At 37.5% G+C, this 23,675-nt stretch overlaps 1 protein-coding gene and 1 long non-coding RNA gene across 6 annotated transcripts in view; one reads left to right on the top strand and one right to left on the bottom strand.

Annotated features, from left to right (window-relative positions):
* Positions 1-23,675, top strand: part of ALDH1A2 (aldehyde dehydrogenase 1 family member A2) — a 119,232-nt gene that overhangs the window by 7,419 nt on the left and 88,138 nt on the right. The gene's annotated exons all lie outside the window — the stretch shown is intronic.
* LOC145513514 (uncharacterized) lies at positions 20,819-22,986 on the bottom strand. The gene is made up of 2 exons (XR_014059458.1): positions 22,029-22,986; positions 20,819-21,167 (listed from the first exon to the last, which is right to left on the bottom strand). It is a non-coding gene; the product is annotated as an uncharacterized LOC145513514 (long non-coding RNA).

Raw genomic sequence — 23,675 nt, forward strand, 5'->3', positions numbered from 1 at the left:
TCAGGAAATAGTATGAGACTGGTTGGTTGAACATGAAGCCAGTGAATTCTCTATATTTTAGAGTCTGATAACCAATGTACCAATATAACTTGATTTTCACAGGGAAGATTATCTAATTGCATTACTCAGGGTTATTTTTATTTTTAACTGCAGCCAGAGCTCACCCTTTTGCTTTCCTGAATTTATTTACTTATCATCATTTATTCATCACTTATTAGAGCTTCTTGTGTCCAAAGCATTGTTAGTCACTGTCTGGCACGAAAAGATACATAGATGTGTGCATTGTCCTGAAGAGGCTAGAGAGGATTCCTGCTTGGGTGTGTGATGATGACATGCACACCAATAAATGTGGCACATGATAGAAGATGCTGAATTCTTGACATGAATGTACTTGAAGCACCATGATGATTCAAAGAAGGGATGTTTCAGGCTCAGCACATCAGCAGCACTTTGTATTCGTAGACGTACTTGAGAGGAGATCAGATACTTCAGTCATACAGGAGAGTGTAGACAATATAACAAACATGTATACGTTTACCCAGATTTGTTTGTTCTTAACTGTTCGCACTATTTGCTTCTAATCTTTTTAAAGAAATACATTGATGCTCCACCTGTGAACTTCTCCCAGTCCCCTCTCTCCTCTCCTTTCTTCCTCAGAGGTATTTGGCATTTATCTTTCCCACTGGTGTATGTATGTTCATACACACATATTCATAAATGATGTGTACTATTGTCTCACATTCTAAGCGTTTTAATATAAATGGTACCATACTATGCCAAGATTACGGCCAACCTAGACAGCATATTAAAAAGCAGAGACATTACTTTGCCAACAAAGGTCTGTCTAGTCAAGACTATGGTTTTTATAGTAGTCATGTACGGATGTATAAAGAAAGTTGAGCGCCAAAGAATTGATGCTTTTGAACTGTGGTGTTGGAGAAGACCCTTGAGAGTCCCTTGGACAGCCAGGAGATCAAACCAGTCCATCCTAAAGGAAATCAGTCCTGAATATTCATTGGAAGGACTGATGTTGAAGCTGAAACTCCAATACTTTGGCCACCTGATGCGAACTGACTCATTTGGAAAGACCCTGGTGCTGGGAAAGATTGAAGGCGGGAGGAGAAGGGGACAACGGAGGATGAGATGGTTGGATGGCTTCACCGATTCAATGGACATGAGTTTGAGTAAACTCTGGGAGTTGGTGATGGACAGGGAGGCCTGGTGTGCTGCAGTCCATGGGGTCACAAAGAGTCGGGCATGACTGAGTGACTGAACTGAACTGAATCATGCCATATATATTCTTTGCAGTTTGCTTTATTGGCTTAGCATAGTATTTTCAAGATGCATTCATGTTGTTGGATATACCTGTAATTCATTCATTGTCATTGTTGCATAGTATTCCATTCTTTGAGTATACCCAAGTTTTAATTTATTCTACTATTAGCATGTAAGATACTGCCAGCATTTTGCTATTCCAGTAAACATTCTTAAGCATATCTCCTTATCTGCCTGGGTGAGAAACCTTCTAGGATATATACTTAGAGTGATATTGTTGAATCATGGATATATCTACAGCTTTATCAGGGATTGACAAATATTTGTCCAACACATAATACTAGTTTCCATTGCCATCAGCAGTATATCAAAGTCCCCACTGCTCTATATCCTCACTTATACTTGGAGTTCCCATACTTCCTGAATTCTGCCAACCTGCTGAGTGTGAAATGTTATCTCATTGCTGTTTTAATTTGCATTTCATTGATTTCTTGTGAGGTTGAGTATCTTATATGTTTGTTGGCTATTTGGCTTTCCACCTTTGTGAATTGGCTAGTATATCATTTGCTCATTTCTGTTTGTATATATGTGTGTCTTTACTGATTTGTAGCAATTTTTATATATACCGGATTACAATCCTTTGATAGTTACATAATCTGTGAACATTTTCTTCCCCTTTTGCTTATTCTTCCTTCTCCTTTTTTTGGTATAATTATAAAGGGATTTTCTGTCTTTTCCCCATTATGCTTAGTAATTTTGAACTTGCTCTTTAAGAAACTTATTGCAAGTTTCTCAAGATATTCTTCTATATAGTTTTCTGAAAGTTTATTTTTATTATTACAAATTTTACCTTTTGCCTCTGTGTCTTAATTCATCTATAATTGCTATTTGTTTGTATATAGTGATACAGATAAATGTTAAGGATGAACAACGTAACATAGAGGAAAATCAAACAATATTACTGTATAAAGAAAGTTAAAACTATATTCTGTGCAATTTTGGACTGAGATTAAGAGGTCCAGAATTCTTCACTGTGTGCCCTTTGTGTTTGGGACTGGAGAAAAATGGAAAGGTGATGATTACTATAATGTGAAAACTAACATCTATAATAGACCTTTTTCTTGATTAACTGATTCAGTACTGTGCTTCATCCTGTTAGTTTAGAGAATTTAAGTTATTCCTTCGTGCTGGGCTTGAAAATAACATCACTTTGTTTTTTGTTAATATTTGAACTCATTGTGTTTTAAACTCAAAGCTGGTGTTACACATTTACCATTGTATTTGGATTTCGTAAGTTATTTGATCCATGCATGTGTGCCTCTAATTCTAAAGAACCAACTGAAGAATGAAATTCTCCAACCTTAAAACTGAATCTAGTCCTTCTAGGCATTTTACTTATGTAATACCTAATGGAGTTGACCCAACACTTATTTTTTTAGCATGAATATGATCTCTGAAAGTCCTTGTTACTTGTTTGTACTGCTACTAAAATGTGCAATTTTTGCCTTGTATTATATTTTTCTGTGTACTCGTCTACTCTTAATCTGTACTAGATTATAAACTTTTATTCATGTTGGTATGTGGAAGCCTCTAATTTAGTGTCTTACAGTGTAAATGCTTAGGAAGTATTTGTTGAGTGAATACTTGTTATATTTTATCACTGATAGGTACTAATAGCAATGAATTATCTTTTGATTAATACTTTCTTAATTAACATATTACCCTTTCATTACTAATACTACAGTTTCCAAAGTACTTTTCACATTGATTACTTTTAATAATTGTGGCAGTCCTATTATGTGACTATTCTATTAACATCCCCATTTTATAAGTGGTACAACCAAGCATATTAACGTTAATTAATTTTTCCAGGATCGATAGCTGTAGGTAGATCTTCTAAGCCTCAAATAATCCTTTTCCTTCCCTCCTCATAACAACAAGAACAAGCACAAAAACCACAACAAAGACCAAGAAAAAAAAATTGAATTATTAGCCTAAAGCTCTGCTAAATGTTTTACAAGATAATCCCAAACCCAGTTCTCTGACTTTAAATCCCAACCTTAAGTCCAGTTGATATTGCCATAGCTATCATCAGCCATAATTACTGCCTGACATAAAGATAAGAGTGTGTGTTCAAACAAACAAAAAAACAATTGATGCAATCAACATTTGGGATATGAGTCACCTGGGTAGATGTGATTCCATAGGCTATGGGAAAGAATTGTATTTTGGGGTTCTCACTGGTTGGCTAAGTCACACAGGGCCCTTAATAACACCTGCTTGTTTGTTTTTTCAGTCAAAAAGTGCTTTTCTTTGGTATGGTTATTTCAGATCCACTTGGGAGTGAGGATTAATGAGACTGTTGAAAGTGAATATATTTCACAGTCTTTCAGATTTTTCTCTCCCACTATGCATAAGCCATCATTTTGTGTTACTTGACTGTAAACGGTGTGGGAGAGGCACTTGACTTAGAAAGAGTTGGGTGGATATTCTGTATCTTGCCTTTTACGAGCAACCATTTCTCACTAAGACTTGACTTGTTTGGATCCATCTATTCCATGTCACTTCAGCAGGGATTCAGAATAGAGAAATAAAGAGCAGTTTTCAAATTTCAACAGAGTTTCGGTGACAGAAGTTGGTAGTGATTGGGATACACAATTAATGTTTCGTTGTAAATGGCTCAGAAATCCTATCTAAAGAAACAACTGTCAAGTTATTGCCCTCAAGCCAGGTTATAGTCTCCAGACTTCTGTCTTCACTTTTAGAGAGAAAGCATTTCTCTTTATCCACTACTTCCCAGCCAGACACCCCTTCTTCTTACCGTTTTCATCTCCTTTAAAACTGTTTGCACACTTGTGCTTCTCTTCTCCTTCCCAAAGTATTCCTCTCAGACAAGCCCGTGATGACCCTCATTCCTTGGTTAGACTCAATTTACCTGTTTTCATAACAATGGTTAGTTGTGCCTGGGAACCTTTGTAGTCAGCTCTTCCAGCTGTTGGCCTGAATGGTCCCTAGGGAGACCAGAAGCAATGAACCTGGAATAACCACATTTGACTTCTGTGAGCCCTCTTGAGAATTTAGTAATTACTTAATGGATTGAATTGGTGACATATACTATTCCAGATAACAGCCTAGGTTGCATTAAATTAACCTTCACAAATGGGTATTTATTAGGTACTCTTAAAAGACTACACGTGTTGGCTGTAATTGCTCTTCCGTGTTTCTCCATGCTGATAGGTATTTGTACCCTGTGAGAAATTTCTCAGATGAAAGCCTGGGTGGTAGTTGTAGCCACTTAGTGATATGTGTCATTGTGTTCGGCACATTGAGCATAAATCCTGTCTTGTAAACAGCAGGAAGACTAATGAGGTTTGCCCACATTCTGGTATCATTACCGGGAATTCCAACAGAGAAGAAATAAAGAAAAGTACATTAAATGCAGTGATTTTTGGAACTCTTGATGATCCAAATCAAGGAGAGAGATGATTGCTCAACATTGAGCATAGACATGTATGTACAAATGTGAGTACATAAACTACATTTAGCTAAAATAGAAACCAACATTCTGCTTTTATGAACACTGGTAAAGTCAGTGACTTGGTTCTACAGAGAGCTAATGAAGGGCTTATTTATGAGTGTCTTTAATTGTGAGAGTGTAGTGGGATAGCTATTGAAATAATGCAGCTGTTAACATGATAGCACACTTTTTGCTTTCTCAGAACTCGTCATCATTACAGCCAACTAAAATCTCACATCATTTTTTGTCTTACAATTTTTGAAGTGATTCTGCCTGTTATTTTTATAGTCACAAATGACTTCTGAACACAATTTCTGAACACAAAGGGAGAAACCTTTCACATGTGTTTTTTAAGATTTATTTCAGATCTTTATTATTACTGCTGTATAACTTGTGTGTTTGATAATGTCACGTCAAGGGATCCGACTGTTGCTTATTGCCTAGGCTACTTCTTGGATTCAGATTTTCATGAAACCTGTTATCATCGCAGCTTTGGCACAAAGTATGGTCCACACATCTTTGTGTTTGAATAAGTGAGTAAATGGATGAATACTGTTAATAGAAAAAAATGTTGTCTGATCCATATGCAGAGTTACTAATAGACAAAAATCTGGGACTAGAAAGTGAATTCCAGGATAAAGTGTTTTGAAATAAATAGCTTTCTCTCTTTAGAGAAAACATATACATATTCCCTCTCCCTCCCTCCTTCTGTCTCTCTTTCTCTCATGGAAAAATCCCCTCCTCCACTCCCACTTGCTTGTTCCTTTCTTTGAAATAGAAGCCCCTCAGGGTGTGCTGTAGAGTAGTGAACAAGGCAGTGGACTGTGCACTAGAAGATCTGCGTTCTGGTCCCAGCTCTGCCAGGGATGTGTGCTCCTTTAGCGGTCTAGTATTTATGAACATGACTAGATGAATTGTAAGATTTCTTCATCCCACCCTTACTCTTCAGAACTCTAATTTCCTGGGTCCCGATTTGGGATTATGAGATCAGAAGGAAAATACCAAACTTGTTTGTACATCTAGTTACAGGCTTTCTGGGACCCCAGATTTTCACTCAGAACAGTGGTTTTAAAAAATATTTTCCCAAGGATGTCCTTATAATTACCAAAAAGTAGTCCGTAGAAATCTCTGTTAATGACTCTAGTTATATAAGTGAGTGATTAGCGGTGTCATAAAGATCCACTGGAAATAAAAAATCGTTGTGTTTACTGAACACGTAGAGTACTAGAAATTCGATTAGTAACTCCCAAGAGAATTCTTCCTTAAAGTCTTAGGGAACATTGATTTTAATACTTGGTAATGGTGGTAGGAAAAAAGGGCTTGTTGGCACTTTTCCGCCAAAGGATTTTGGCAGCTTCTCTGTCAACCTCAGCTCATGAAAACCACAGTGGGTCGGGTAAACTGTGTGGAGAGGGAACTTGTCAGAAGCTTACGGCTTTTCACTTGAGTCTAATAGAGACTTAGCACTTGGCAGGTCAGTGCCACTGCTATTTGTCTCTGACCCAAGAGATCTGGAGTTCTTCACATCAAAACCACATCTTGCTGAGAAGAGATCAAACGCAGGAAGGTAAGGATTCTGCCAGTGATTTATCATGCCAGGGAGAGTGATCAGGCCATATGGGGCCTCTGCAAATGAAGTTGACATTCCGGCAGTTTCTCTTATAAGTCTCACATGTAGTTGTGGCTAGTTTTTCTTGTAGAGGAATTCCGGGTCAAGTGGCAGCTTTCAGTGGCATTTCTTAGCAAGCCTTAACCCCAACATGAGATTTATTTCAAAATCACATCTTAGCAAGACTTTTCTTATATTTTATGTAAATAGGAAAACCGAATTTCTTCACCAAATATTGATGGTTAATTTGAGCTTTTCATTTGATGTCTCCTCCCTCCACCCCTTTTCTGGGATGGTAACTATTTTGAAAAAGAAAAAAGAAAGGAGAAGAAAAATTAAGGTGATTTTAGGTGTACAAAAAAAACTTGCTTTCTAAATATTAGATGTGACTTTAAGATAATGAAATTGACTCTATAAGCTATGCTCAACTAGGCTCATTAGTTCATCACATTTTATTAACTCAGGACTTTTAGGAATGAATTACTACAAATATGACTATTTAATTCTCAGGGTAGGGAAGGCATCAGGTAGACCTTTCTGTATATTTGTAATGACCAAGAGCAAAGAGGAAGAATTTAATTACTTAAGTACAAAATAGGTATAATTATGTTTGAAAATATTTGCTGACATTTAAGTTGTGGACAGATATTTTAACTGAAAGAAAAAAATCTAGTAACTACACACTATTTATTTATTTTTTATCAACAGACACATGAAAATAGTTGTGTAATATAAAATTCAGCTTATTTGTTTACCATCACAAGCAAATGTTTAGTCTCTTGTGGAGAAAACACTCATTTATTGGTTCAAAGACCTCTTCAACCTTAGGATATACAAGGGCTCCAGAGGGCTTCAAGCTCTTCTTTGCGCAGAATGTTTGCTTTGTAACATAATGAAAGATGATATTGGTCATTAAATGTAGTAGTTTGTGACATTAACTTCTAATTCAACTGAACATATCATTTGTCCCTTTTGTGTTTTACTTTTTCTAAATGAGAAAAATTACCATAAATGGAATGGACTTTAGTGGTTATAACTAGGTCTCATCCCGTAGTCAGAATTCAGTTGATCTCCTGAGGTGTCAGTATATCTGTTTATTAACTGGAAATTATTATTCTGACTGATGAAGTACTTCAGATCTGCAGGAAGCAAGTTTAAATATAATACATAATAATAACATGGACTATCTCCCAGTTTTCGTCCTTGGAATGTGTATAACATCCATGAAAACCTGGTAGGGTCACCAGGTAAAATATAGGGCATCTAGTTAAACTTGAATTGTTGATAAATAATGAATACTTTTTAAATACAAGGATGCCCCATGATTTGGGGACATTATTATACTGAAATTTAATTTGTTATTTTTCTGAAATTCATATTTAACAGATTGACAACCCTAAACTGTTACATGCATGGCTTGTGATTTTTATCTGTGACCAACAAATAAATATCATTTTAATGTAAAATTACTTGGCAATAAAATCAAAGACCAAAGGAATCCTTTAAAATTGTTGCGCTTGAATAATGAAAATGAGTATAGTAGAAATACCTTTTTTTAACCCTAGCAATACTAGTAAATAAATAGGGCAACTAGGCCCATTGTAAGACAGCTTAATCTCCTAAATGAATTGCTCCAACCTTTTAATTCAGAATCATACAAACAAAAACACTGAGATAAGCTGGGTGCTTTTTCAAATGGGGACCCCCGTGGCTTTGAAAATAAACACTTCAGTCTCCTTCCCACCCCAACACCCACACTCACTAGCCTTTCTGATGTCTTCCATTTGCAAATGAACAGGCTGAATTCTGAGAAAGACAGAAGACTAATTAAACCTAGGAAAGATAGGCAAAGGAACATTTGTTTCCAAGCAGAAACAAAAAGAAATCAAGTCACATTCTGCTTTCTCAAGATGACAGAAAGCCTTAAAGCCTGTCCTGAAGTTTCTTCTCCAAGCGTATGTCCCACACCACTGCTCAGACCCTGTCAGGGCCAGGTTTTAGTAGTGTGTTTGAACATTCCAGCATTAGACTGTCTTCATGGCTGAATCTGGAAAGGGTCTCAATCAGAAATTCTGACCAGTCAGCGTGCTGGATGACCTTCACCATCTTTACTTTCTTTTCCCATCCTTTTGCCCTGTGTGTCTCATGGTTTGACAAAGGGATCTTACTGGCAATAGAAAAATAAATGAACAGATAAACACAGAACAAGGAGTGAGTAACTTTTTAAGAGCATTAATAAATTGCCTTGAATTGATGATTTACATTCAGAATCAGAATCAAGTAAAAATTTGAGTGTGCACTATATCAGGTTTTCAGCCATCCAGTATTTCACTTAATCTTTCCAGCGACTGGATGAGCTGATTTTCTCCTTTTAGAGATGAGAAAATTGAGCCATAGAAAGATCAAATGACACACCTAAGTCACACCATTTAGCAGTCTTTATACATGTAGAAATTTGATCTGTAAAGAAATAGTTTGAAAGCAGTGGGGAGACAGAATTTGATCTTAGGACACCTAAGACGACCAAAAAAATCTCCATGAGATTCGATATAGGTGCTAGTCAAACCTGGTGGTATTACTAAGGGAGGCTGGGGAAATTAGGCAGTTGAGGTGTGCGGAAGAGATACCTTGCCATAACCGTTGGGGTCCTGAATCAGCTAGAACACTAGATCTGCTCTAATTTGTATCAAAGGTTCTTGGAATTACCCCCAGAGCCCTTTAAATGATCCAAGTAGCTTCATTCCGGGAAAGAAGGCAGCCCCCCGCCCCCCCCCCCCCGCCCACCCCCATACCTCACCTCCCAGGTCATTTGGTTCTAGCCTTGTGTCCTGAAGGCTGCCCAAACTGAACTGTTCTCTGGGGAACATGACTAATGATCTTTTGTCTCTGTACTCTCATCAGTGTCCTTTCACTTTCAGAAACAGATCGTGAGGTTAGATGGATATGTGAGAAGCTGGGTGGATCTTGGGTACCTAACTCCGCTAATGTCCTAACTTACTTCTGTTTACAATATTAACACAATTTGTGTAATCATTGCGTGTTAGTGTAATATGTTGGGCATATAGCCATTTATTTTAAAATACTCTGGCACAATCAATTTAGATTAACATTTTAAAGCTATTTAAAAATGTTTCCTCTGGTTTCTCATTTCTTTGACCTTGATCTTTCCGCATACTTTGAAAGTGTAGTTTGCAGTCTTTTCTAATGAAAACTTTCCCTTTTTCCTGCCTTTCAGCCTAGGACTCAGAATAAGTGGGGTTCAGGGCATACAATATTGGGTCTGTTATTTAAAACTGTTAATTGATTAAAATTAAGATTGATAAACTAGTCCTTGTCAAAACAGGCTTTGTAAAACCATGCTTTTTGCCAGTAACCGATTACACCTATTGAACAAAGGCCATGTCTCTATAATATCAAAACATTGACTTTAAAGTGAAAAATGTAATCAATCATTTAGGTGTTTTCCTATACAATGCCATTTGGGTGTTTTTTCACTTTTTAGCCAGATGTTTTGGCGTGAAGCAAAGCAAAGAATGGAAGACGGGAGAACCACTTTTGCTCTGACTACCTAAATATTTCAATAGGAAACTTCTCACCTAACCCCATAAGTGATCTGGACGTTTGCTTCTTTTATTTTATATAAGTGACTTCTTAACTGCAAGTAAATAAGGTCAGGATTTTTTTCCTTTAAGTTAAAAATACTTTTATTATCTTAGATTAAAATATTCAAAGGCTACCACCTTTGCAAGGTAGTATCTTGAGGTGATCATCAATATAATTTTTTATAACAATAGAAATTTAATTTCATGTAGTTCAATGATAGTGCTATCTGTCCTTTATTGACCGAAATCTCTTTGAAGTACGTCAGGAGAAACAATCATGTAAAAGGAGATAACTAACATATGACAAGTCTTCAGACTACTTCTTTCTACTCTTAATTAAAAGTAATTGAACTTTTTCCTATAAATAGATCAGTCTGGTTATTGATTTGCTATTTAGTACTCTCCTTTGATAACCAAAAGCAGTGTAGTGGCAAGTCAAGTAAAATTCAACTCTCCAAAGCATAATCTACTGCAGGATTTAATACAGATCATTTGAAGCATTTACTATTAAAAAAAACAAAACCTTTTATTACTGAAATAAAACCATGGCAGCTTTATGTCAAAGATTCATTGAGGATAGGAAATTATTTACACCTAACTCCTATTAATACCTGCTGCTTTGAGAACTCCTCAGGGGTTTAGATCCTACAATTAGAAAATCCATGGCAGCCTCTCTGTGTTGTCACGGCCACTTTGCTGTGGGCTGAAAGTGTGGTAAGCCTGATTTGTCCTCCATTATCCTCCTGCTGCAGAAGTGGCCAAGTGATATGGCTTGGCTTGTGTGGCTAAGGTGCACTGTTTTGAATCTTTATCCAAGAAACTGCTGAGATTTATAAAACAAATTAGAACAGCTTGTGAAAGAATCAAATTCCTGTTGACAACCAGTCTGAATTCCTTATCCCACCTTTGCTTCTTTCCCCAGTAACTTGATTTATTAAATCTTCTGAATACTGACTGCATGTTAAATGGTGTGTTAGAACCTGTAGAACATAGAGGACTCCAAATATTGCTGGGAGATCTTTCTTCAGGGAACTTAGGAAAGGGAGAAACTTCCGTTGTAGCTAGCTAAGCCTTAGGCATAATCACATTTTAGCTCACTTGATTGTGCAGCAGTTTTGCAAGGACTAGGCCTTACTTCTGCTTTTGCTGGAAAGGAAACAAAGCTCAAAGAGTTTGAAAGTCTATTTAAGATGGCTCAGGCTTACACAGGGCTTCCCTTGTGGCTCCCCTGGTAAAGAATGCACCTGCAATGCAGGAGGTCTGGGTTCGATCCCTGGGTTGGGAAGATCCCCTGGAGAAGGGAAAGGCTACCCACTCCAGTATTCTAGCCTGGAGAATTCCATGGACTCTGTAGTCCACAGGGTCGCAAAGAGTCTGACACAACTGATCGACTTTCACTTCACTTCACTTTTTCAGGCTTACTCAAGTGGTAAAAGGCAGGCTGATTTTAACTGGAGATCTTTCAACTCTAGTACTTCCATTTTAGTTTGTTCTATAAGGAAGATAAAGAAGTACATGTAAGGTTAGTCACCTCAGTCCTCAGTGAATTTCCTGCTTTTTTTTTTCACATACAGAGACATGACCCTCATGGCATTTAACCATTACTGTTGATTTAATTAAGCAACTTCAGTCTCTACACTTGTCCTGGGGAGAAGAGACTTGCCTATTATGTTGTTATCCTGAGGGTGTCTTTTGAAAAAAATCATGTAAATTCAACCCAGTATTTTGAACTGGCCTGCCTTTTCAAAAAGCCTGCCTTTATAATCTTTACTGTTTAAAGCCAAGGACACAACCAGATATTTCATTCATATTTCAGGCCACTTCTCTTGAATGCCATGAGATGTCTGTTCCTTTCTGGTTTGGGAAGGGACACTTCTATTTGGCAGAAGACCCATGGAGAATTGTCCTTTTTAGAGTTCTTAAAAGCATCCCACCAGGAAGGGAATAAAATTTGTGAGATGGGGAAATAGATGACATTTCCTGACCAGGTTCCCAGAATTCTAGGATGCTATGAAATAATTACAGAAGGAAATTGTACTTACAGGTTTTGTCCAGCTACCTATGTGGCATGTCCCTAATAAACTGTCATTATGAATTTAGTTTTAATTCCCTTAGCTGGTGAGGTAACTGAGAGACATATAGGTGTGACCGTTTCATAAAGACTGGCATTTTGATGCCTGTTTTGATACCTAGATTTGGCAGAGAAAGGAACATATGAAAAAGGAATTGTTTTGATGCAGTGAACTTATAACCAGCCCTTAAAACAGGCAAGGTTGGCCATTTCCTTTTTCATCTGCATATCCAAAACTAGCCCTTCTGTGGGAAGTCATTAGGATAGGGATAGGTTTTGAAGTCCCCTTCCTGGACCCTCAGATATAGCCCTGTGGTTGTAAAAGTGCACAAACTCTTCTTTAAGAAGCCTCGGGAAAATAATTTTCTATCTGAGGATTACAGTAGTGTGGCTGCTGTCCTCTGGCAGAAGTGCCTGCTACTGCAGGTGAGGAGAATGCAGAAAATGTCCCAGGACCTCACCTCTGAGTGGAATCCACTAGGAATGTAAACCACCACTGTTTCCCTAACACATTTTGCCTTAGAGAAAGGAAATGAAAAAGTATTTTGCTGTCACCTGTGTTGATTGTGCTGAAGGAAAAAAAGACTCAAACAAAATTCCTTGTGGTGAATCATTTTGAAGAGGCTTTGTGGAAGACATGCTTATATTTCCTGGTCAACCATTAAATCTGCTTTCTAAACAAAATTTAAATTTAGCAAAAGCCCTGGGCTGGAAATCAAGATTTTGGGTTCCAGTCCCCATTCAGCCACTAATGGGCTGTATGACCATGGGCCAGTCATTGGACTCCTTTTTGACAATATAACAATTTCCTTCAGTATAGATTTTATGTAAGGCCCTTTTGGTTCTTTGAATCTCTCTCTTCCTCATTAAAACAGCCTCTACTATATTTAGACAAAAAAATAAAGAGTGTTAATTCATTAGTGCATTTAAAAATAGTGCTTTGATGAGACTTGGATGTCAAATGTATGAGCTTGGCATGCTGCATAATTTCACAGTAAGAAACTAAAATCAGTTGGGGGTGAGTGGGCTATTTCCAGTTTTTCTTGGTGGCCACTTTGCATGAGTTTAAAAATGTTTGTTACAGGACTTTTTTCCACCTAAATTTACCTTTTTTCAAATGACATCTTTCTAGTACATTAGCTGCATATTCAAGTATTAGACATAATTGGAAAAGGAAGTAACTTTTAACCTGGAGGATGGACTCTTTTATGGGCATGGAGATCTATTAACTATTATTCAAGTAGTTATGAAACACCAGCATGCACTTAGAGAAGGAGTAAGACAAATCTGCAGTCACAGAACCTCTGATAAACTCTCTTATTGAGCGCCCACTAGTGGACACATGTGTGTACCTCAGGCAGAGTATTGGAACTAAGAAGTCGTTAGAGATGGCATCTTCCATTCAGTTGGTAGTAGCTTTCTAATGTGCCATGCTGAAAAATATTCAGGAGTTCAACTGGAAAGTGTCACAGTCAATTATGAATGTCTGTCAAGGGGCTAGGCGGAAGATTTGTATCACAGGCGCCATGGATGAGCCTGTCTTCGGTTACTAAGTCTGATGTTCTAGATGAAAGAGGGCTGGGGAAGGTGGGAGACTTGCTGAGCGTTTAGTGTGAAACCAGGACCAGAACACAAGCACTTCACCTATTCTTCCTTCTTTCACTGTGGAAGAAAACAGGACTGTTAAAGTAGTATCCTCTTATAAATAGCCCCTAGGTGTAGTCAGCCTAAATAATGAGCTATAAAATGGCCACACTACATAATTGGTAGTGGTCAAAGGAGGAAACTGAAATTCCAGTTTGGTTCTGCAGATTTCAGATCAGTCAAGAGAATTCCAGTGTTACGGCCTAAGGCCCCAAAGGAAGGTAGTTCCTTCTGAACCACTTTCACTGGCAGGGTACGTGGTACAGCAGTCTTCCTAGGTAAGTAAATAACTCCATTGTCTCAGTGGTCACAGTGTGTATCCAAAAGCGTATTCTGGATGAAGGTTGATTATCATAACCTCAGTTGAAACAAGAAAAGAGTGGGAAGCGTATGGTGTTAGTGAGATGCTGTTCAGTGTCAGTTGAGGGACCAGCTTCCCTGGATAGATGAAAATGATTCTTGAGTTGCAAGAATTTTGACTCCTGGAATTCAAAACATATTGTTTTACTTTTTGTTTTACGAAAGTACTTCTTTGTGGTACATAGACATACCTAACATTTATTGCTGCTGCTGCTGCTAAGTCGCGTCAGTCGTGTCCGACTCTGCGCGACCCCATAGACGGCAGCCCACCAGGCTCCTCCGTCCCTGGGATTCTCCAGGCAAAAACACTGGAGTGGGTTGCCATTTCCTTCTTCAAAGCAACTACTATTTCACTGTTCCTTTTCTAGGTACTGGAGATACAAAAATAAAGATGACATAGTATTTGTCCTTATGGAAGGAACAATTTAATAGTGGACAGATACCTTTGACCAGAGGTAAAATATTGTAGGATGGTATGATACTAGGCAGAAGCCAGAGGACCGCATTTAGCTTTGTCTGAAGGGATTTGGGCAGGCTTTACCAAGAAGTTGTATTTGAATTGAGTTTTGAAGGATGACTAAGATTCTAATGTTTTATCAGGTGAAAAAGTATGTTTGTATTGAAAGATCCTTATAAAAGTTCATAGCATATTTAGAATTAGGTGTGATTTTAGTCTAGAGAGTCACTAGGGAGGAACTTAGATCCACAGATTTTAAATTATTATACTCCTCATTAGATGGCACACTGTAAGACACTGGTCTGTGCAAGACTCCTCCTGTTTTCCCCACAAGCATCCATTCCAGCCTACGTTTAGATCCAGATATATCCTTGATGGGGAAATGGTATTATTTTGTCTGTTTTACATTTATGTAAATGGTACTGTGCTATGGATGTTATTCTGGCTTAGATCCTTAGTGAGGAATGGCCAGAGATGAGACCAGAAAGATTGGTTGGGACCAAGTTATGAAGGAAGCTACCTCTTGGGAAGAAACATCTTTACATAATTTATTTTGAAACAGTTCACTTGGCCACTTAAAGGTTATGCAGCAATAAGGAAACTGCCCCAGAGTTCTAGTCTGTTACATACAAGTAGGTACCAGACTGCATCAGTTTTGGATCCCGGCTCCACTGCATCCCTTACTGTGCGCCACTTCCTTTACATCTCTGAGCTTCCACTTCCTCATCTATGAAATGAGAATGATGACATTGCCTACCGCATGTGGTATTTTTGAGGATTAAATGAGTTACTACATGTAAAGTGTCTGAATCAGTGCCTGGAACATATAAGCACTCACATTTAACTTTCATTATTATTCTCTTGATCCATTTGGTTTTCAGTTCTGACTTTACAGTAAATTTCCTAATTATGTTTGTTCTAATGCGTTTGGCCTAACTGAAGACAGCTCTTTAACTTAAAGTTATAGTTTAGCAGAGAGGATGGGGAAAAACCATTAATGTTAACAGGCATAAAAAAAGCCCTGTACTTAACTTCAGGAGACTTAGGTTCAAATTTTTGCCCTGTGAGTTATTTGCAGTATTTACTTGGACATAAATCTTAGTTTACTTGTCTGGAAGGAAAATACCTACATCATAGATTTGTTAAATAGTAAGTGGAGTAGTGAAAATGCTCAGTAAACAGTGGCTATTCAATAATGTTAAGCATCTGAATTACTTTTTGAATGTATATTGTCCATATACTTTGAATTAAAATGAATTCCTCTCTGTCGATCTCTGCAGGATGTTTTAGTCTTCATGGTATAGCTGGGCCGGTGTAGATGTGCTCTGTTAGCACAGCTCTTGGAAAAGGACTTAACTTATCAAACAATCCTGCTTTTTCAGCTGAGGGTTTGACGATCTGGTGCTTTCTTTGATGAAGCCCAAGAGCTCTCCTTAGAAGGATGTTCTCTTGGCTTCTGTCAGGCCAGCGTGTCTCTTTGGTTGCATTTCTCTTTGGCACACAAATTACTTGTCCAGTGCAGTGTTTTATAAAATTAAAATATAAATTATCTTATCCTTAAAGCATATTCATAGTAAGTATTCAGTAACACTTTTGAATGTTGTTACCACATCATATCACTGGAGCTGTTGTTGTATTGGTCTTCTCCACTGCAATGCTGAACACTCATTTCAAGAGGGAGGGCTAACTCTATTTATTTCTGTATCTCCAGTGCCTAGCACAGTCCCTTCCATGCAGCAGGTTCATAATAAGTGCTTGTGAACATGGAAACATTAATAACTTCAAGGGAGATAGAACATAGGTATTCCCCTTTGTACATGACTGTCTTTTCTTTTTCTTCTTTCCCCTTTCTTTTCATCTCCTCCCTTCCTCCCAATAACTAGTGTCATGAGTCATTTACTACCCTTAATTCACCTTTTTAGAAGATATTTCTGTCATTTCCCCTTTTCACAAAAATGGAAGGTGACATGTCTTCACGTGAAGAAATGGCCTCAGCCAATTTTGGAAAAACTCTTGTGGTTAATCAGTTACTTTTAATTTAAATATATATGCTCAATGCTGAATTGCATTATAAACTCCCTCACTGATTTATGATCTCAGTCTGCCTTAATTAACATTGATTCTAGGGGAACAGTAAATGGGAATGGCCCTTCACAATTGAGGCTGAACAATGAACTCTCTGGGTGTTGTCCAATTTGTAACATGATTTACATGGAAGCCAGCCCTTCCTTTCCTGGGGTTATCCCTTTTTCATCTGGTGTTTAGGACAGGTTATATATAATCCATAGATAGGAACATTTGCTGTCAAATACTTTTGCTGATTTAGAGCTGGGCCACAAAATGGTCACTATTAATAAAGACACAGAAAAAAAGCTAATCTGAGGCTTTGCAGGGGTTCCAGGTTCTTGCTATGTGTCATCACTTGTCCAGTCTGTGGCATTTTTATGAAGTGGCCATAATGAAAGTCAGATTAAATGTACAGGGTATATACATTTAATCAACAGCCATTAGAGTCTGTGGTGCTGGAACAGTTATAAGAGCCCCATGAATGCAAATTTATTGCAAAAGAATCCAAGGGGTGGGGAATGAATGTCTGCTGAATGGTACTACCTGACACGGGACACCAAAAAACTTTCCAGAGTGAGTGATTTAAGTGTAAGGTTTGGCTTGTAAAGCTGCCAGCTGCTTGGTTTCAAAACTTGAAACATTTCCAAAACATTGGATGAGGCACTTTATATGTGCACTAGAGTAAATACTCTGGTTTTACTGCCAATTTAAATGTGCTCAGTTTACAGTAATGAGCTTGTATAGGCATTACCTTGTTTATAGAAAGTGGAACAGGAAGAAATGAACATTAACCATTACCAGTAGCAATTCCCATTGCCTTCTACCACATTACTGATGGCAAGCATAGTGTCTTCCAATTTGAGACTATGTCACAACTGACATTGATGTGTATGTGGCTCTAATGCCATGTTGCTACAACACGTTAACAGAGTAACAAATGCTATAGTTCAATGCGGCTCTGATAAGGCTGCTCAGACCAGTTGACTGTTTCCTACTATTTTTCCTAAAACAGATAAGAACAGCATTCTTCGATATGGGAATCATGGGACAGTAGAGTAGGTAGGTACCCTGATTACACAAAACGGAGTTTATTTTAGCCAGGTCTGTTTTCTACAAGCAAATTGGTACTGGGAGTCATGTATTTTCTCCTAAAAAATTATCTGGATGTGTTTTGGTGCTCTGCATGGAAGCACTGGCCTTTGTCTTTTAGGATGACTGAAACAGGAACCCCTTTAGCCCTCTCATACTCTTTGAGATCGTATACTGGCAGATATATTTAGCCTGAAAGACATAATTTGCTCAGACTGGAGAAAAAAGAAAATATAGAAATCTAAGGAGGCACCAGTGAGCACAATGCCTAGAGTAAGCACTCAATAAAAATTGTTGGAGGAGATAGGAAGGGAAGAAGGGAAGGGAGGATGATTAATAGGAAAGGAGCATGGAAACCCGTATTTTAAGAGACATATCCTCATGAGTTCAGCTGTGTTTAGACTAGACTTTTTAAAACAAAAAAAGTCCCTACTGATTGCCAGGGAATCCTTGTCTTTATTTCTGCATTTCTTTGCATGGCTTCTGAGAACCTTTTGGCCCAAGTACACATAGTTATAAGTATCTGAATTCTGCTACCCAAGGAATACCACACCTCCCCTACAGTATAATTCCTTTTCCATTGTGTGGGATACTAGCAAAATGCAGAAATTGGCCAGAACCACAAGCATGGTATATGTCTGCAAACAGCAGGCTTCTGATGGCACAAGTGTATGGCTATCAGATTGTTTTCATGCCACAGACTGTGCATGTTTTCTAGCTGGTCTTGCTTTAAGTGCTTTTTCTAGCAGTATTTTCATGGTGCAAAAAGAAAAGAAAGCTAGTCATGCAGCACTGAATAGTTCCAGCTTTCGTGGCAGGTGAGCTCTCCCTCTCTTTTCCCTGTTGGGTCCTCTCCCTGTCCCTTGTCTTCCCTTCATCCTTGTTCTCCTTCTCAGTGCATCGTTTGTCAGTATGAAGTCAAGGCTTATTTGTCTCAGTCTCTTTTATTCAAAGAGAACTGTATTTTTAAAATAAACATATGTTTTCTAACACTTTTAATATTCATGTCCTTATTTTTAGAAGTCTCCCCGTCTTATTTCTTCCACAGTGTTTTTCACTCCTTTTAATTGCTGCTCTTCTTAAATGTGATTAATTTATATTTTTTAAAATTCTTCTCTCTTTTCTCATGACTTCCTTCTTTATATGACTCTATTTCACTAGTCAGGTTTGTGAGTTTCTGACCTATTAACTGACTCTGTGCATTTTCGTTGAGTGCTTTCCTGAAGGCACCTTGCTTATTCTGAAGGCAATGCTGTGGTGAAGGGCGATGCTGAGAACTCAGGTGTCACTCAACCACTGAAGCTAGTGGTAGGGTCCGAGGACTTGTAGGTAGGAAGATGAGAAGCTAAACCTGGATTTCTTCCATCTCTGTCACGCCTCTTCAACCTGGGTATCAGATAATCTTTGAGAGGAGTTGAAGTCTAGGAAGAGGGGCTATTGAGGCCAGCTGAATAATTTTATTAGGGATAGAGTTTCTTTCTTCTACCTTTTTCATGCCCTACCCCAGGTCATACTCCCTCATTATTTCTTGTTTCCCTGAAGTGTTCTTCTAACATGTCAGCCCACACCGATATCTCCCTTCTCTGAAACGAACTCCTGCGGTGCTTATCTCTACCATTCATCTTGGCACTAAATCATAGAGTGCCTTACATTATTTAACTTTCCTGAAACTAATCTTGTCTTTGAAACATGATTTTAAGCTCCAGGACAGCAGAGGACACGTCTTCTGTAGATTTTTAGTAATACCTACAAACATCTCCATGTTTAGAATAGGCCTTTAATAAACATTTTGCAGTTTTTTCTGTAAAGTCAAATTTCTACTCAGCTATTCCTTTCCCTCTTAGTTTGAACTCATTCTGTTTTTGTTCTAACAAACCTGTTTCACAGAGGAGAATTGAGAGGATTTAGCAGCTCCCTCAGTTTTACGAAGTGGTTGCATGGCAACTAAGAGCCGTAACTCTGTTTTAGATTATTGTTTTTAAATTCATATTAGTTAAAAGAGTAAGAGCTGCTGTCCAGGATTTCTGCTTCTGGCTTTAAACTGTCTTTACTCTAAAGGGTCCTCCAGTCAGAATGCAACCAGCTCTTGTATGAATTAATGTGTGTGTAAGTATATGTACTTGAATTTCATTTTCCAATGATTTGTTGATAGCCTACTGATCTTGTATCCTGGGATTGTGCTAAATTATACTTCCAGTAATTTTTGGTACATTTGTCAGAAATCTCTATACAATCATGTCTTCTGAAAATAAAGAAAATATTACCAATTTTACTTTCAAATTTTTGGCCTAATAATATCAGATATTATTGCAATATTAAATCGTGGGAACAGCTATCCTTGCATATATTATTTTTAATATATTGCTTAATTAAAAGAACAATGATCTGAAAATGAATCAAGGGGCTGAGGGAAAATGTAAAAGCTGGGTTTTTTTCTAGAATCAAATGCCAATACTAGTTCTAGGAATAGTAAAATAAACCTCTGTCCAGCAACAGCAGAATACATATTCTTTTCAAGTTCACGTGGAGCATTCAACCAAGTTAGATCACATCCTGGGCCATAAGACACACTTTGGCAAAATTGAAAGTGTAGAAATCATATAAAAATACACTCTCAGATTACAATGAAATTAAAACATAAATTAATAACAGAAAGATAACCTGGAAAATCCCCAAATATTTGGACATTAAACAACACTTGGATCAAAGAGTAAGTCTCAAGATAAATTAAAAATATTTTGAACTAAATGAAAAGACAACTTATCAAAATTGGTGGGATGCATTGAAAGCAGTGTTTAGAGGGAAATCTATGGCATTGAGTACGTATATTAGAAAATAAATAGTCTAAGCTTCTACCTTAGGAAACAGAAAAAAAGAGCAATATAAACATAGGTTAAGCAGAAGAAAAATAATAACAAATTATACCAGAAATCAGTGAAATTGAAAACCAGGAAACAATAGCAAAAATAATTGAAACCATAGGCTGGTTCTTTGAAAAGATCAATAAAATGGATAAACATCCAGCCTGACTAACAAAGATAAAAAGAGAGGAGACACAAATTACTAATATCAAATGACAGAGAAGTCATCATGGACGTTAAAAGGATAACAGAGGAATGTTATGAGCAACTCTGTGCTCACAAATTTGATAACTAATGGGAAAATTTTTTAAAAAGACATTCTACTAAAGCTCATATAAGGAGAAGTAGATAATTTGAATAGGTCTGTATTTATTAAAGAAATTGAATTTGTTGCTAAAAAGCTTTCTCACAGAGAAAGCTCCAGGCCCAGATGCCTTTGCTGGTGAATTCTAACAAATATTTAAAAATAAAATAGGAAAAAATAATGCTACTTCTACATAAACTGTTTCAGAAAATTAAAGAGGAGAGAATACTTCCCTACTTATTATTTGAGACCAGCATTATCCTGACATCAAAACCAAAGACATTATAAATATATATTTAAAATCCCAACACCTAACAGATTGGCACCCTAACAGAAATAGTCAGGGCTTCCCAGTTGGCTCAGTGGTAAAGAATCTGCCTGTCACACAGGCATTGCAGGTTTGATCCCTGGGTCAGGATGATGCCCTGGAGTAGGAAATGGCAACCTGCTCCAGTATTCTTGCCTGGGAAATTCCCTGGACAGAGAACCTTGACTGGCTACAGTCCATGGGGTTGCAAAGAATCAGACACCACTGAGTACACATAGTCCCTGAAATAGTCATTACTTCTTGCCTGCCCTTCCATGTTTTTTTGATTGTAGGTTATCCTGACCCAAGACTTGGGGTTTAAATGGCCTTAAACTGTACTGCATGACTTTTTGCATCCTGGTTACAGATGTTTGGATCCAAGGGCAGTGATTTAATTTACATCTGAAGCCTGACTTGAAAGGATGTACCTGGAACCCAATCAACTCCCCTTCTCCTGAGGTTGACCTAGAGACCCAAAAGGATAGAATAATTGCTGATGGGAGCTGAGGATGGAGACTCATACTGCCTAAGCCTGGATAGACCTCACCTGTATCTGTTAAGAAATTGAATCAGTAATTAATAACCTCCCCCATTAAAAATGTATCAGTCCAGATAGCTTTGGTGATGACTTCTACCAATCATACCAATTCCTATAATTTCTACCAGAAAACAGAAGGAACACTTCCTATTTTATAAGCTTGGCATCCCTATAATATTAAAACTAGAAAGATATTACAGGGAAGGAAAACTACAAACTGATATCTCTCATTAGTGATAGTTGCTCAGTTGTGTTCAACTGTTTGCAATCCTGTGGACTGTCGCCTGCCAGGCTCCTCTGTCCATGGAATTCTCTAGGCAAGAATACTGGAGTGGGTTGCCATTTCATAAAATCAAAATCCTCAAAATATTAGGAAATAAAATCTTAACAATGTTTAAAAATGTATTATACACCACAACCCAGTGGAATTTATTTCAGGTATACAAGATTGGTTCAGTATTCAAAAATCAGTTATCATAATCTGTCACATCAACAGGCTAATGAAGAAAAATCACGTGACAATATCAGTACATACAAAAATAGCACTTGACAAAATCCAACATCCATTCATGGTAAAAACCCTCAGCAAACCAGGAATGGAAGGAAACTTCCTCAGCTTGATGAAGAACATCTGTACAAACCCTATAGCCAATATCATACTTAGTGGTGAGGAACTAGATGTGTTTCCTCCATGATTGTAAGCAAGGCAAAATGTTCTCTCTTCAATGTTGAATCCTTATGCAACATTGTACTGAAGTTCTAGCTAATACAGTTAAGAAAAAGAAATAAAAGATATACAGATGGGAAGGAATAAAATTGTCTTTGCTTATGGTATGATTTCTATGTTGAAAATCCCTAGAATTGACCCAAAAAAACCAAAAAAAAAAGCCAGAAGAAGAACAGAAAACCTCCGGAACTAACAAAGGGTTAATATACAAAAGTCATTTAGTTTCCCTATACACCAGCAATGAACAACTGATATTTAAAATAAGAAACACAATGCCATTTTCACTGCCACAAAAAGAAAAATACATAGGTTCAGAACTAACAAAATATGTACAAGATCTCTATGAGGAAAAATATAGAACCCTGATGGAATTAATCAAAGGAAATCTAAATAAATGAGAAGATAAGCCAGGGATAGGAAAACTCAATATTGTCAAAATATCAGTTTTTTCCAACTTGATCTGTAAACTCGATGCAATCCCAAGCACAATCCTGATAAGTTATTTTGTAGATATTAATAAATTCTGAGTTTGATATGGAAAGGCAGAAGAGCCAATAATATTGTTAATTAATGTAAAAGGAAAACACGTGTTCGAAGAAGGACTTATATCCAAAATAGACCAAGAACTCTAAAATTCAGCACTAAGAAAACAACTCATTAAATAAAGGACAAAGGGAAGAGAAGATACACAGGCTGCAAATAAGCATATGATAAAATTCTCCACACCATACATCATTGGGGAATTTCAAACTAAAATGAGGTGCCGTTAGCTATTAAAATGGCTAAGATCTAGACAAAACAGAACAAACTTGACATCACCAAACGCTGACAAAGATGTGAGGCAACAAAAACTCATTCCTTGCTGTTGGGAATGCAAAATGGTACACTCACTTTGGAAGACAGTTTGGCAGTTTCTTACAAAGCTAATAGTGTTGCTTATGTGATCCAGCAGTCACTCTCTTAGGCATTTACCCAAATGGGTTGATAATTTATATTTACACAAACACCTGCATACAGCTGTTAATAGCAACTTTATTAATAATTTCTCCAAACTGGAAGCAGCTAAGATGTCCTTTAAAAAGTGAATGGGAGACTTCTGTGGTGGTCCAGTGGCTAAGACTCTGTGCTCCCAATGCAGGGAGCCCAGGTTCGATCCCTGATCAGGGAACTAGATTCCACATAGCACAGATAAATAAAAGAGCCCCCATGATGCAGCACAGATGGAAGATCTCACACACTGCAGTTAA

The sequence above is a fragment of the Giraffa tippelskirchi genome, chromosome 7, assembly GCF_054371585.1.
Source record: "Giraffa tippelskirchi isolate mGirTip1 chromosome 7, T2T-mGirTip1v1.2.pri, whole genome shotgun sequence".
Classification (NCBI taxonomy): Eukaryota; Metazoa; Chordata; class Mammalia; order Artiodactyla; family Giraffidae; genus Giraffa; species Giraffa tippelskirchi.